This window comes from Pteropus vampyrus, unplaced genomic scaffold (genome assembly GCF_000151845.1).
Source record: "Pteropus vampyrus isolate Shadow unplaced genomic scaffold, Pvam_2.0 Scaffold170, whole genome shotgun sequence".
Classification (NCBI taxonomy): domain Eukaryota; kingdom Metazoa; phylum Chordata; class Mammalia; order Chiroptera; family Pteropodidae; genus Pteropus; species Pteropus vampyrus.
The window spans coordinates 270,115-285,830 of NW_011888951.1; positions in this window are offsets into that span (position 1 = coordinate 270,115).

A 15,716-nucleotide genomic window follows, 5' to 3' on the forward strand; every position below is an offset into this window, starting at 1 on the left:
GGCATAGGAGAGAGAGGAAGTAGACAGGGCTGGATGAGCAGGTGCAGCCATGTTGGGAGGGCCTTGTGTGCCATCCTGAGGAGTTTGCGTTGTCCTCGGGAGTCAGGAGGGTCGTTTCAAGCAGGAGACTGGTATGACCAAATCCATTTCAGAAAGATTATTCCGGCAGAGGCATTAAATCTCTTTTTTAAAGCTTGATATACGTGACCTGAAAGTTGAGTTTTGAGTCACAGTCTGAAAGGGGCATTTATTAGCTCTAATAGACTATAAGACTAATAAGTCTTGTGCACCCAGCTAGAAGCTTTGACCTTACCTTGTGGGTAATGGGGAGCCTTTGAGTGATTTGAAGAAGAGCAGAGATGCGGTCAGAACTGCCCAGAGAACAAAAAACATCACCAGCGGGCTGTATTAATGTGTGATACCATTTAAACATTTTGGAATATCGAAAACAGCCTGAAGACCCCACTGTGACCTTGCCAGAAGTCAGGTCGGAAATTTCTGGATCAAATGATTTCTTAGCTCCCCTCGAGCTCTAAGATTTGGTAACAAGAAAGGAAGAGCTATTGCCAAAATGGATAATGCATCACGGTGTCAGACTTTGGGATTATCTGCTGCTTGGGGTTTTCCACACCACTGCTCCCCTTCATTAGTGGGGATAATTGAGAGTTGACTGCACTCGTTACTACTGTTGTGATGGGGATTTGAGGCTAAATTCCGGCAAGCAGGAGATGTGTGAATATTTATCTCAGCTGCAGAAAGTTAATGCAGTGTGGCATTAATTACCCTGTCTGAGCCTGCTGTCTTCTTCTGTTTTTAGGTGTCATTCTCAGTTGAATAAATTAGTTTCCAAAATTAGAATAGAGCAAATTGTAGGGTGAGATCAAGGCAGCCTGACTTCTTAGGGCATCCAAAAAGAAGAGTGGGCTGAGGAAGTCTACCCGGGGAAGATTAAGATGCATCTTGTAGCCCAGCATAGGCAAAGAAAATGGTTTTTCCCAGTGCTTGCACTTTATAACTAACTCCACCTTGGCTCCACCCAATCCACCCCAGAATACAAACACAGGAGAGTTACAGGCTTTATAAGCCTGTACAACACCTATTCGAAACATTTCAAGACATCAGTTGAGAATAGTTTAGGTGCTTAATAAATCATCTTGCTATAGATTTTGCTAGATTAGAATTTGAGAGAATAAAGCTGAACTGGAGTGATTTTAGGACAAAGGGATCAGAATAGTAAAGAATGTAGAAACTGTATCGTAGTCATTTACTAATTCAGCAAACTTTTACTGAGCCTTGACAGTGCTAGTTTCACATATGTGAAATGGCAAAAGGAACTGGCGGGCGGTAACCGGAAGCAGGGTGTGGAAGACTAGGCTTCTATGCTTTCTGTTATTGGACATTTGGAAGAAGAATTACACTTATTCTTTAGGTTTTAAAGGTAGTATGGAGTCCCATAGATGGAAAGTATGGAGGGACCAATTGACATTCAGTTATGTAACAGAACAGGGTGCCTGAAGGGTAGGAAGCTCCTTCTCCCTGGGAGAATACAAACGTAATGAGTTCTAGAAGAAAACATCCTGGATCTGATGGTAGGAGTCCTGGATCCTATTCATGGCATGGTTGCTAGTAACCTTGTGACTCTGGAGAAACAAAAGCTCTCTTCTCTGGGCTTCAAATTTCTCATCTGTAAAATGATGGATCTGGACAAAGTTATCTTCTAGTCTGTTCTGACTTTACAATAAAGACAAGCAGTATGATATATTGAATACTTGAGAGGTGGCACAGTGACCTTGAGATCCCATAAAAAAAAACTCTCTGATCTTCAGTTTTTATCTCAGAACGAGGATGGAACAATACAAGCCACTCCCAGGACTGTTAAGCAGATAAAATAAAACATGAGGGAGCTTTATGAACTTTAAAGCACTCTACAACACTACAGATTAAAGAGTTGACCTTTTTTCTTTTTCTTCTTTTTTTTTTTGGCAGCTGTTGTGTACACTAGAAAAAGCACTGGACCCTATTTTTAGGTCTCATGTCCCAAACTTACAAGATGTGTGACTATGAGCAAATTACTTAACCTCTCTGTGCTTGATTTCTCATTTGCAAAAGAGATAAAGCATCATTTAACTTACAAGACTGTTGTGATGAGTTAAAAAGACAATGTACTTGAAAATACCTAGCGTTGTGCTAGACACATAGGTTCAATCTGGTGGTCCAAAAAAAGAAGCAACTAATAGTCACATGGCAGGAGGCAGGTTAATATATAAAATATGGCAGAATTAAGATATAATTCTGGCACAGACATTCAAGAGAAACAGCATAAAGGTCAACTTTAATGGAAGAGCCTATGTATGCTTAAGACCAGAGTATTGACCTGATCTGCTTGGCCAGTGCATCTTGGGCCATTTCAATGTAAACTGGAGTCCTGAAATGGTTTCAATGAGGCCAAACACCTTTTACCATCTGCATTTGGATTGAAGGTTTGCTATATCATGTACTAGTGAAAATCATTGTGTATGTCTTAGTGCAGCCTCGTGGGTGCAGGCAAAGGACTGGCCAAACCTGAAACAGCAGATTGAATGGAAACAAGTCCCAGAAGCTTTTAACTAAGAGCTAATGGCACAATTCCTGTTTCTCTTGCTCTAAAGTATGCTCCGTCATCACTACATGGAGAAACCAAAGAGCAGATTGAAGTAAAATTTCAGCAATATCAAGTGGACATTCATAAAACTGTTGGAACAATCTCCACTTGACTCATGATAATTGTTACCATTTTCTGAAGACCTGTTATTGCCAAATACTGTGCTAGGTGCTTCATGTATATTATCTCTAATTCTCTCAAGAACCCTGTAAGATGAACAATATTGTTCCCATTTCATGGTTGGGGAAACTGAGTCTCAGAAAAGCTAAGTATCTTGCCCATATCACACAGCTTCTCTAGCTCTCTCTACTATGCCATGCTATTTCTCTAACAAGGGCAATCAGTCTCCCTTGAAAACCAAGGACAAATGCCTGGGTGAGTAGTCCTCCTTGATGATAAAAAAAAAAAGTTGCCAAAATGTTATGCATCATGATCCAATAATCCAAAAATTACCTAAGGTCATCCATCATATCTTGTCGCCTTTCTGTTCTAATCCCAAATTCTCCTTCCCAAGCTGTCTCAGAAATTCCTATCTAGAAAAGAGCAGGTCTCATTTTGTCCCTCTATCCATAGGAGCTGGAGCCTCTCTATACGCAGATCAACAGACCTAAGAAACAGCATCAATGCGGGCTCGTGACGGGTGCTTCAAGACTGGCATGGAAATCAGCATTACAATAGGCTCTCTTGTATTCTTTCAACTCACCTCATCCCACGAAGAAACTCATTATTGCCCAATGGAACTCATTTGGAAGAGGGAACTCAGAGTTTTTGGCAACCAACGGTAGATATCTATGGCAGCACAAAAACAAAACAAAAAAAAGCATAAAAGTATAACAAAATCATACCCAACGTTAAACCACAAATCAAGCAAATGCTTATCCAACAAATATTCTGAGCTCTCTTAGTGTGCGTTTAAGATGACCCAGTATGCAAAATCTTAATTCTCTTTTTATTTCTCTACCTGTTGACCAATGGAGTGACAGGCCTCAGAGAGTTACAAAGATTGGCACTGACTTCTTTTAGGCAAAGCAAGAGGTCCTCTGTGACTACAGTCTCCTTATCCATATGTCTTTTGACATATGCTGATGTTTTTTCATCACGCCACAGGTTCTGGTCTGCCATTTTTCCCCTTTCCTTCCTTTGTCATGTTTGAAAATTAATGGGTGTACAAATTTTTTTATTGCTTTTGACTTTTTTTAGATATTAATGAAGAAATCTAACTGGAAAAAAGTCTCATATGAAATGAGTTAACTTGAAATCACAAGACAAATAAGTGGTTGATTATTCTTTATGATCAAGAATGTTGCCAAAACAACCCTTTAGCTATTTCTGCATCCTGGTGAAGAAAGACAGCTTTCATTTTGAACCTTCATTCTGTGAGTAGTAAAGGACGTCAAATCCCATTGATGAGAAAGATGAAAACTGCATCCGATTTCCTAAGAAGCTCTAAATTCTAAGTACAATAAAATGATATTTTTTATTTTTCCGATATCTTGCTGCTGTGATGCTATGCAGACAAGTGTCTTCTCCACGTGCCATTTGCAAAGAAAAGTCATTTGCCAAATAATTCTGTTACAGTCCTGGTAATGTGGTTTCGGATCTTAAAAACTGACTTCCTAATGGAACAATGGTGACATAAATATTCAGAATAACAAACTGATTCTGTGATCACAATGGTTCATCTCTATCTCTTTTTGTACATCAGAAAATTCAAAAGGAATTTTTATTTTATAACTTGAAAAAAACCTTACCATTAAACTCTTTAAATATTTAAGGGAAATGGCTTTAAGGAGTTCTAATGAAAAATTGCCAGTTCTTTTTTTTTTTTTTGTAAATATAAATGTTAATGAAAATGCTTTTTAATGCCATTACACTGTAGAGAAGGTAGCAGATTGAGTGCAAGATGTGACAAACTTGATGGATGGGGCTCGCTTTCCAGATGTTATGTGGAACATATGGTAGGAAGCTGGAGTTCAGAGACAGCTGGCAGGAGCAGTTGGCCAATCAGCAGCTAGTGAACAGAAAGGGAGCATGTGACTCCATATCTAATCTAGCCTTTCCACAAGAGTACCCGCCCTCTGCGTAAAACCAGAAAAAGACAATTCACGTTTTGAAGGACTGTCCTTCAGACTAAACCTCTCTCCCACCTCTCCACCTTCACCTAATCCCATAGAAATCACTGGACTGTTTGTATGTGAAACAGAAGAGTTTAAGCTTCCTTTTTTTACATTTATGAGACAAAAAGTGCAGTGTTCGGTTCGTACGTTTAGCACATGATTTTCATAAAAAATCTATATATTTTTGCCCTACAGAGAATTGTTCTACAGGTCAAACGTGTTTTCTTGATGTTCCTATGCAGTTATAGTATGTCGAATTTAGTGGTTTAACACTAAAAAGGAAACTTTAAAGAATCATGTGATTAATTAGATATGAGGGTAATTACCATTACCTGGTTTGAAAATTTGAAAATTAGAGTTGATATGTGATTAACTTAAATAGGCCTGGGTACTTTGCTTCATCATATGAATAGGAACTAAAATGATTTAGAAGAAGGTATACCTGCTCACAAAGAGAAAATTGATAAGTCAAAGTGATTGTTACTGTTCAAAGCCCAAATTTTACACAGGTCTCTGAATAAAATATTTTCCATTAGGTAACCTGACCAAATGTCCATTACAGAATATATGTAAATGTCATCCTAATGCGGAAGATCTAAAAAGAGAGAAGGGCCATTTACCTCCCTCTGTAGCTGTCACCTGTTGGTCCACATGATTTTTTCAGGAAAGTGCATACATTGTATGATTAGGTAATCTTTTCACATGAAAGGGGAAAATGGGAAAGGTATGACAACCCTAAGAGTTGTCCTGAAATCAGTTTGGTTGTTTTGGGGGGGGGATTTGATACGATAGGCAGTTCCCCTGGGGAAATGGCTTAAATTACTATGTTGTCCATGATTCTGATTCAAAAACAAGTGGTGCTATCTTCTCCCTCAATCTGGCCGTCTTGAGTTTGTCTTGCAGTATCACAAGTTATACTGATCCTTTGGGTTGCTTCTGACGCGTTCCAGGTGAACTCTGGCTGATGCTGTTTCAGGTACGCTGTCTAGAGTTAATTTTATAGCAGAAAGTGACAGCTCGGTGGACTTATCATTCATTGAATGTGATTGAAAATGTAACTAGCTCTGAAGTTAAAGAAGATGCCCATGTTATGCATTCAAGTGAGGGAGTAAAGTCAACATTTTAAACTGCCATCCATGTTATCACTGGCAGAATTCTGATTCTTAACAAGCACTGTTTAGTGAGCTCAGAACCATAGTAGCTATCCCAGGAGTACAGTGAAATTTCCAAATAAAAGCTGGGGTGCCAATACCAAAAGGCCATGGGGAGTCTGCACAGTTCCAGTTAGAGCGATAAAAAAAAAAATCCATGTGTACAGCTGTTAATTTCTCATCCTTCACTAGCACTAAATTTGTCACTTTAAATTTTGAAACCAGGGAAATGCCACCTGTCATTCTGTCCCCATTCCCCATAGCTCTTCAATCTTTACATGCCTCAACACTTTGTTGATAATTCGTACTCATCCCAGTGTCTGCTGAAACCCCATCCTGTAATGTACCGGGCACCTTCTTTTTAAAAAAAAAATGTTTACTCTGTGGGTTTGGTTCATTTCAATTTCTGTGTTCTGACACATATTTTTTTAATAAAGATGAGAAAGAGAAAATGACTGTTGCAGTACATTTCTAGACCTACTTTAACTTTACCTCAGATGACAGTTTGTTAACATATATGGACACATTATTTTTAACTTTATGTACAATGCATTCAACAGAACAGCAAAATTTTTAGAAATTTTCCATTAATTTCTGTAACACACCATGTAAAACTTAAAAATAAACATGTTTGAGAACAATAGTTTAGCCTGGTTTTATTCCACAAGTTTCTGCTGGATATTCAGGCAAAGGATTGGAAGACGAAATTGTTTCTAAGCTTCCATCTGACCAGGTGAAGGCCTGTTTTCCTGGCAGTGGGCCAGAAAGAGAAAGCTTCTGTGAGCAGTTGAATCAGTTTGTCTTCAGTTGAATTCAGGCACTTGATATGGTTGGAAAATCAGCCACAACGAAGAAGAACGAGGAGGATGGTGTCAGAAAAAGCACACTCTGTGTAGGTATGGTGTTTAGACCATATTTAGCATGGGGCTTTCAAAGCTGGGAAAGACTCAAGGACTAGCCCTATGAAGTTGCGAATTCTCCTTTAAAACAAAAACAAAGACAACCTGCTAAACCGTTGGTTGTTAAACCAAGATTATTCTAAACTCTCAGAGTTCACCATAGTTTATTTCAAGGTCAGCTGCTTTAAGGGACCCAAACAAGAAAGCATTTATTTTCCTTCACATTCTCCACACACTCCACACCAAAAAACAAAAACAAAACAAAAAAAACAAAAACATAAAAAGAAGTCTAAAGCTGGACCTTGACTTATACATGTATGGAAGAACTGAAAAAATGTATACATGTTTACATATGCATATATATTTATGAGTGTATGTATATATGTGTGTATATGTGTCATTTTCATATACTCTTGTTACTAAATCGGTTTATCTATCCAATAATCATTCAGATTACAGATTACAGTTAGGTCATTTGGATGCCAAAAAAAACCTCTGCTTAGGAGTGCTTATATAACGATTGCATAAATACACGCCCTTAATCTGGCCTCATTATGCAGAAAGTATTAAGCAGACATCGCCAACTTTTCAAAAATGAGAAAATGGGCTTAGATTCCAGCAAAATAAATTTCAGACAGATAGGAGAAACAACTTTCATACAGTAAGAAATGCTCATTCCTGTATCGAATTGCTAAGAAATGTTACACAAGCTCTTCTAAATAACAACAGCGGCTCACTTTTTGAGCAACTAGTACGTGCCTGAGAGGTGCTGGATGCTTAATGTCCATTACCTCTGTTAATTTCTAACCAACATGGAGCAGAAAGATATTATTCCCAATTTATAGATAAAGAAACTGAGATTGGAGAGATCAAATGACTTGGTAGAGTTGAGATTTGAATTTTGAATCTATTATAGTTGATTTTTATTTTTAAAAATACTTGATTATTCACTATTTTAAATAGTTCTGTGTTGGCTTGTTGAAAAGCATTAACCTCCTATGCCTCTTCCCAGACCTGTTTTTGGTCTTTGGTAATAAGTTAGATTTCTAACTTCCTCTAGTTTAAAGTAAAAAGAAAAATCTATCAGGTGTTACTATCTTAAACTATTTGCTAAATAGTTTCTTCTTTAATTGGCACTTTTGAAAGGACGTATGTTAGAGGAATAAAGAATACACTTTTTTGCCCAAATTAGTTCAAAGTTAGCTGAAACCATGCACTGGTGATATACTTTTCCAACCTAAGTGCATCTTAAAGAAGTGACAAATTAAAAGGTGTCCTATTTAACTGCTAGGCGAATGCCAAAATAAATCAGGCAGACATATCTGCTTTCATTTTGTGCTTGAGAGCAAACCCGTGTTTTGACAGTAAATGTTTTTGTTTTACTCAGAATGACAGTAGGAAAAACGCCTAGAATAAAAACAGGTTTCTTTGAAATCAACCTTCAAAGCTTTGAAAGCTTTTAAAAGATGTTTAAATTCAAGGGTAATGTGAGCAATGGTGCCTGCAAGATTAAAAAAAAAGAAAGAAAGAAAGATGTAAATGGCATTTAAGTCTTTTAGTGACCAGTTCTCAATATTTATGTTGAAATACGAATAATAGCTGCCACTCTTGTGCTCCTACTCTAGATGTGCCACTCACAACTATCATTTCTAAATCCTTACACAAATCCTGAGAGAAAATGCTCCCCATTTTACAGCTTAGGAAACTGAAACTCAGAGATGGTATGAAACAGCTATCAATCAATAGAGCCAAAGAGCTCACCCAGAGGCTGTCACCAGGGTCTGGTTCCCAAGTCTCTTTCCTCCACTCCTTGGTTGCTTCTGTCTGCGGAGTTTCTGTGATGTCAAATTGCTCACACACCCTCTATAAAATACTTTGAGTCTTTCTGTATTCAATTCCAAGTTGTGTCTATTATATTACAAAATCATACCATGCATTACCCTGACTGATTCAGTACAGAAATTGATTCTTAAGTGAAATGACTGCAGTTATTCTGAAACAAAGGAAAAATCTAGTTTTATTCTCCAGAACAGTAATAGCTCTAACCCAATCCAATGAATATTTAATTTTAAAACAAAACCCACGCATTCACTTTATCTTCCAAGGTACAGAGATCCGAAGAGGGAAACTTTTTGAACAGGTTTTCTGTTCATCCTTTGCTGGAGAGTATGAATGACTGCCAAGCGGAAAACGTCTAAATATTCTTGCGAGACAGCAGCCTCTGGTGACTTGGGTCTTTAATCTTCTGAACAACCTCTTGCTACTTCTATCACTCATGCTGGGGTCGCAGCCTGGAGTGGGGAAGAAGCAGGAACTGGTTGGAGATGGAATGAGCAGCAGTCAGGGCTGGCATACTGTCAACAGTAAAATTCTAAACTGTCCTTCTTCATACTATACTTTTAGCAGCTCTACCATGCCTTCCTTTTAGGGGTGGGGAGAACCCTGAAGTCTGTCTCATTTCACATTATAAGTTAAGATCACTCACCTGTAACTCACAGCCATGAGCTCACAAGTCTAGGAATTTAGCTATTAAAGGAAAGTGTCTTTTCAGACCTCCAAAGAAGGAAACAGAAAAGTGGTCAATTATTACACAGCCCATGTTTATCCTTTTATGTGATATGTGATAAATCAATACCACAGCATCAACTAAAACTAAAGGAACCCTCAAAAGACAAATGACAAATGATACAGAAGTCAAACAGGTAGATATTCAATAGTTTTTCTTCCTATTGTGCACTAAACTTAGGTAGAACTTGGGAAATAATTATTTAAACAAATCTTCACCCTTTGCGTATTATTTGTCGCTTTTCTCACGCAGCTGGAACACACTGTCTTTACTGATGAGTCAACAGAGAGTCGCTTCCAGATGATGGACTCAATTCAGAAAATCTGCTGTAGGTTCTGGCTTCAAGACTTGCCAGTTGTTTGACCTCAGACAAGTTATTTAAGCACTCTAACATTCAGATCAGTCATATGCAAAATTGAGATAACACTATCGACCTCATAGGGCTATTATGAGAAATACATCTGATAATTCCATACCTGCTCAAAACATTACCTATTATTAATACCAAAGAAAGTCTAATCACTATTGTGTACTTAATTCCTTCACTTTATCTTTTCATATCTATTTATCCCAGCATAGTAACTCTACTAAGTGTGCAGAACAGCAGTGAGTGATTATTATCTCTATTTTATTGTCAAAGAAAGGCAAAGAAGCATCACATACCTCTTTGAAATTTTTCACTGGCATAGTTTAAAGCAAAACTGTTATCCATGTAACAAAGAGTTATTAAGGACAAGCTATGTGCCAGGTCCTGTGATCAGCACTGGAGATTCAGAAAAAAAATTCTCACAATGCATACATGACTGTCCCACCTTCAAGAAACTCAGACTCTAGTGGGGAAAAATGGGTTAATAGATAAATTATAGTAGGATTAAGGCTGGAATCAAAGCATGTGCTGATACTATGGAAATGGTGGGAGAAGGCTACAGAGCAGTGTTGATGTTTGAGATGGGTCTTAAGAAATGAGTAAGTGTTCTCTATGAGATGATGGCAGTAGAGGGAAAAGCATTACAAAGCTGGCAAGGCCAATAAGCGTGGTGTGCCTGGAGTAGCTGTGAATGAAGGGAGAAAATGACATCCTACTTAAGCTGTTGAAAATGCAGAAGAAACAGTTTCTGAATTCATATTTCAAAGCTGGAATAATAAAACATCAAAAAGTTTTATTAGAAAGATTATAGCCTAATCTTTCTAATGAATAATCAGAAATTCCTAAATTAAATATTAGCAAATTAAACACAGCTGTAAACCATGACTAAATAAAGTTGATTCTTGGAATGCAATTAATAGGTCAAGATTGTCTCATCTGAGCAGATGCCAAAAAGGCATCTGATAAAATTTATTATTCTCTTCAAGAAAAAAAAAGAAAAGAAAACTAGAATTAGAGAGTTCCCCTCACATGATAAAGAACATCTATCTCACACCAATAGCCAATGTGTAACATAGCAGTGAAACTTGAGGGCATCCCTAATAATATCAGATGGTGGTCACCTCTCTCATTTAACATTCTGAAATTTGAGGCAATGCAATACACTAATATAATAAAAAGAAATCAAGTGTTTAAATGCAAAATGAGAAAATTGTCAATGTTTGCAGATAATATTTTCAAATAGGAAATATCTATCAGAAACTGTAAGAACTAATAAGAGATTGAAGATGATTGGTTTAAAAATAAATATGTAAAAATATTTTCTGTATTGCTATAAGTAATCATTTAGAACACATAATAGAAAAATAAATTCCATTAATAATAGCAACAAAAATAAAATACCCAAGAATAAATACTGAAGATGTAAAATCTAGATTTAAAAAATATAAAATCTGTCAAAGGGCATAACATAACTGAACAAATTGAGGGAAGAAGGCTCAACATTATAAAAATGTCTGTTCTCCCTAATTAATTTATAACAATGCAATTCCATTCATAATCTCAATTCTCCATCTAAACCACATATTCATATTCAATCATGTTCTAAAGCATGCCTGAAAGAGAAAAACATGAACATAGTCAAGGAAAAAAATGTCATAAAAGTAAACTTGTACTATCAGATCTCAACACATAAAACCGAAGCAATTTAAAATAATTGGTACAGGACAGAAAAATAAAAAGAATGATCAGTGAACATAAGCTACAGAAATAAGCTCCCAAAATGTATAATTAGTTAATATATAATTTTAAGTATTCAGATCAGTGGGGTAAAGACTATTTAATAAATAGAACTGTGATAATAAAGACTATGACAAAAAGATTCCTACTTCACATCATATAGTTAATTAAACTCCACACAAATTAAATGTCAAATGTATCATATGTAGACATGAGAGTATATAGGAAAAAATAATGAATATCTATTTAGTTGTAGAAAAGGCCCTCAACTATAACACCAAATGTAGAAAATATATATATTTATAAAAATATGGATAAACTTAACTTCATGAATATCTAGGTAAAATGCCATAAACAACATTAGAAAGCCATGGAAAATTAGAAAGATGTTTGCAGCTTATGTTATAAGCAAAGCTTTGGCATCTTGAATATAAAAATGTCTCCTAAAAACTTATAGAAGTTTATAGAAAAATTGATAAAGAATATGAACAAATAATTCTCAAAGGAGAAATACAAAGGGCCCATAAATAATAACTAGAGCTAGAAAACAACTAAATATTTCAGTAGAGAGCACCTTAACTAAATTACAGTCCTACACGGCATTTTTTTTTTAAATGAAATGAATCTAAATAAGCTTATATGAAACATATAAGAGGAGTGGGTTGGGTAAGTTTCCATTTCTATTAATAATATAAATACACACACACATATGCTTATGTATCCTTAGAAAAATTCTATTATAGTATTCAGGAAACTGCTCATTCATTTGATAAATATCTATTGAGTGCCTGCTGTGTGCCAGGCATTGTTCTATATGCCGGGGAAGCAAAGTCTTCACCCTCATGGAGCAATGTTAGGCACACGCTAACCTAGAGTGAATAACCCCTATCCTAAGGGGACGAAAATGAACATCTTATCTAAATTAATTGTACTTTTTGAAATTTTGTTACTATATACTTTCTGTTTCCACTATTGTTAAATGGCCAAAAAATATTTGATTAAATGCACAAATTTTTATAATCAAAGAAATTCAAATTAAGGTAAGTTTTGCCTGTCAGATTAGCAATGATTAAAAAGGTGTTTGTTTATTCCTATGAAAGTGAGGATATGAGAAATTAGGCACCCTCAAACACTTTGAGTGTTTGATTTAAAGACATTTTTAATTCAAAAATCTTTTAAAAGTTACATAATCTTGAACATGGTAATTCCATGTCTAAAACTGAAATTTAAAAGATGGAAATAAACAAAATAGGTTTTAAGATATTCTTCACTTATTATGAATAATAGAGAAATATCAAATGTATGATATGTAGACATGAAAGTATATGGGAAATCTAAATTTCTAATACTTATGAGACTGTCTAAATGTTATATCTGTAGAATGAGTTGGTATGCCTACATAATCAATGATAACCTTGAAGACAAGAGGCCACGTCTCTCACATTTATCTTCAGCATCAATAAGTATGTTTATGAATGTAGACTATGCAGTCATTAAAATAATGTCATAGAACCTCTATTTTATTTCAGGGTTTCCCATCCTACTTTTTTATTAGTAAAGTTATACATACATTATGATCCTAATTTGGTTGTATTAATATATGCATTCACATACATTCATAGAAAAAAAACGCAAAAATCTAGGTAGTAGGATTACATATGACTTCCATTTTATTCTTTGTGGTGAATTGTTTTGTTTTTCAGTTTCTCTATAATGAATATCTGTTACCTTTTTAAGCAGAAAAAGATATTTTAAGAAAGAAAGAACCATGAGACAAAATTGTAAAATGCTATACAGTCTTCATAATAGGTAACATTTACTAAGTTTTTAATGTGTGCTAGATACCATGTAAAATGCTTTACCTAGATCATCTCAGTTCGTCATCATCACCATAGCTCTGTGAGGTTTAAACGATTACTGTACCCATTTTACAAATAACGGCACTGAAGTCGAGAAAGAAAGTACCCAGGTCACAGAAGTAGCTGTTGAAGGGCTAAGATCCATACCCAGTCTAACATCAGAACTTGGGTTCTTAATTATACCAGGTTGACTCTTCAATTAGCATCAGGATGAAAAGTACCCATTGAATTGTTGTTAGAGGTGATTCGGTGATCTTGAGCAATACACGTTGAAGAAAAAGAAGAGGATTTGGAATCCACAAAACTGACTCAAACACGTAAGCAATTTCATACTCCTTAAGCTTCAAACCACCCTAATGAAGTAGTTGGTGGAGATCTATGCATCCCCTTCTCAAAGAAAGTTGATCTTTGGACAAGATTTAAATGATTCACTTTCATCCTCTAAACAGGTTCAAAGAGACCAGAAGAAAGACCAAGCATCCTGTACTGCATGATGCTTCGAAAGAGGTGAGAACAGTTTAGGTGGCTGGACCATTGTGTCCATTGCAGGCATGAAATTCCAATCTGAAAATCAAAGACATTTCAGAGATGGTGGTAATCAGTGAGGTGGACGAGAACGTGGGCCCAGAAATTCCCATCGCCAAGCACCTACAGTTTGCCTTTCCTCTCATCACTGTCAGAGCATCTTCATCACCAGCCTCCCCTCACCTATGAAAGTCACACCATGATCAGAGGCTAAAGATCTAAGTTGATCTATGAACCACATTGTTATTTACAACTTACAACAACAATGTTCTCTTTATTTAGCATGCACCCTTTGTTTATTTTAGTAAATATAAAAATGTAGTAAATGTAAGATATATAAATATAAAGCTTTCATAAGTTTGTTCCTAATCCTGCTCTCTCTGCCAACCCTTTTTTCCATTAGTTTGTTTAAATGTATTTTTAATTTCATAGAAGTCATAAGTATATTCTTAATATAACAATAATTTAATATTACAGAGAAAACTAAGTCTTGACCATGCTCTTTCATCCTAGTTCCTTTCTCAGAGAAAACCAGTTATCCAGTCTACTCTTCTAGATTCTTCTAGGTATTTACATTCACAGATGTTTACTTCAAAAATAGTTTTATTTTGTAGGTGTTTGCTTTTTTAACATGTAAATAATATACTATGTGTACAATTTGCTTTTTACTGAACCATGGATTCATGAATATCACCTTTCGTGTACACGTAGATCAATAGAGATGAATGTATGTGTACATGAAACTAGGTCCAGTCTTCCTACAGATCCTCAGTGTACAATTCAAATTCCAGCTGCCCAGCTCTGTCACTTAGTAGCTCCAAGACATTGGGTGAGTTAACCTCTCTGAGCTACCACGTCCTCATCTATAAAATACAGATGAGAATATCATTATAATGAAGAATAAATGAGCTGGCATTTGTAAAGTACGTAGCACATAAAGTGTAAACTTTACATTCGTGTCTATAAAATAGTAATAAAGTGTCTGAGGTCCACAGCTGGGGAGGAGCAGAGGTAGATTTGCTCTGGCCAGCCCGTATGCCTGGAAGTGTTCCTTGCACTCCATTATACTCCCCTCTTTGAAGCACGGGTGATCACTGACCCCACCCTTCCTATGGAGAAGCAGAAAGTCAGTAGATAAGAGGCTTGAAATTCAGCTGCAGAATGTGCTGCTGAGACCCTCTCCTTCCAACTCACATGGCTGGATTCTAGCTTCCCCTTTTTTACAATCCCAAACTCTCTGGGCTTCTTCACTTCAAGGGAGAGTGGAGTAGATGAAGTCTCCCAGCCTTTCTCCTGTGGAAACAGGGTGCCGTCAGGGGACGAGGGAAGAAGTATTGCTCGATCCACCATCTAAACCTCCTTCTCCAGCCTTCATTGGAGAATTCTGGCGGTTTTCCTTTCTTCACACATGTCTGTCTATCCTCTCTTCTCTATCCCATTATTATGGCAGGACGAGCCTCCTAAGTGGTCACCTTGTCTTTCCTCTGAAACATTACTTAATAAATATTCTGAGACACAGCTTAGCCCACATATTCTGTTCTTTCAAGACCTTCCATGGCTCTATGTTATCTGTAGAATTAAGTCTGGGTCTAATATTTCCACCTAGGTTTTCAAACAGACAAGAAGAATTAAAATTACAATGAGTGGCAAGGTTTCTAAAATTCTCCATAAAGTTATAACCTTAGAAGTTGCTGACTCTCCTTAAATGTTCCAGAAGCTTCCATGAGCTATATTCTTGTCCAAATGAGGAATTAGAAGGAGATTTGGGGATACTTGTAGGCTTCTTTTTTATCTCCGGCCTTGTGTCTAGCCACCATCAGCACCTCTCTACTCAGTGCTGAGCTAGCTCTGACC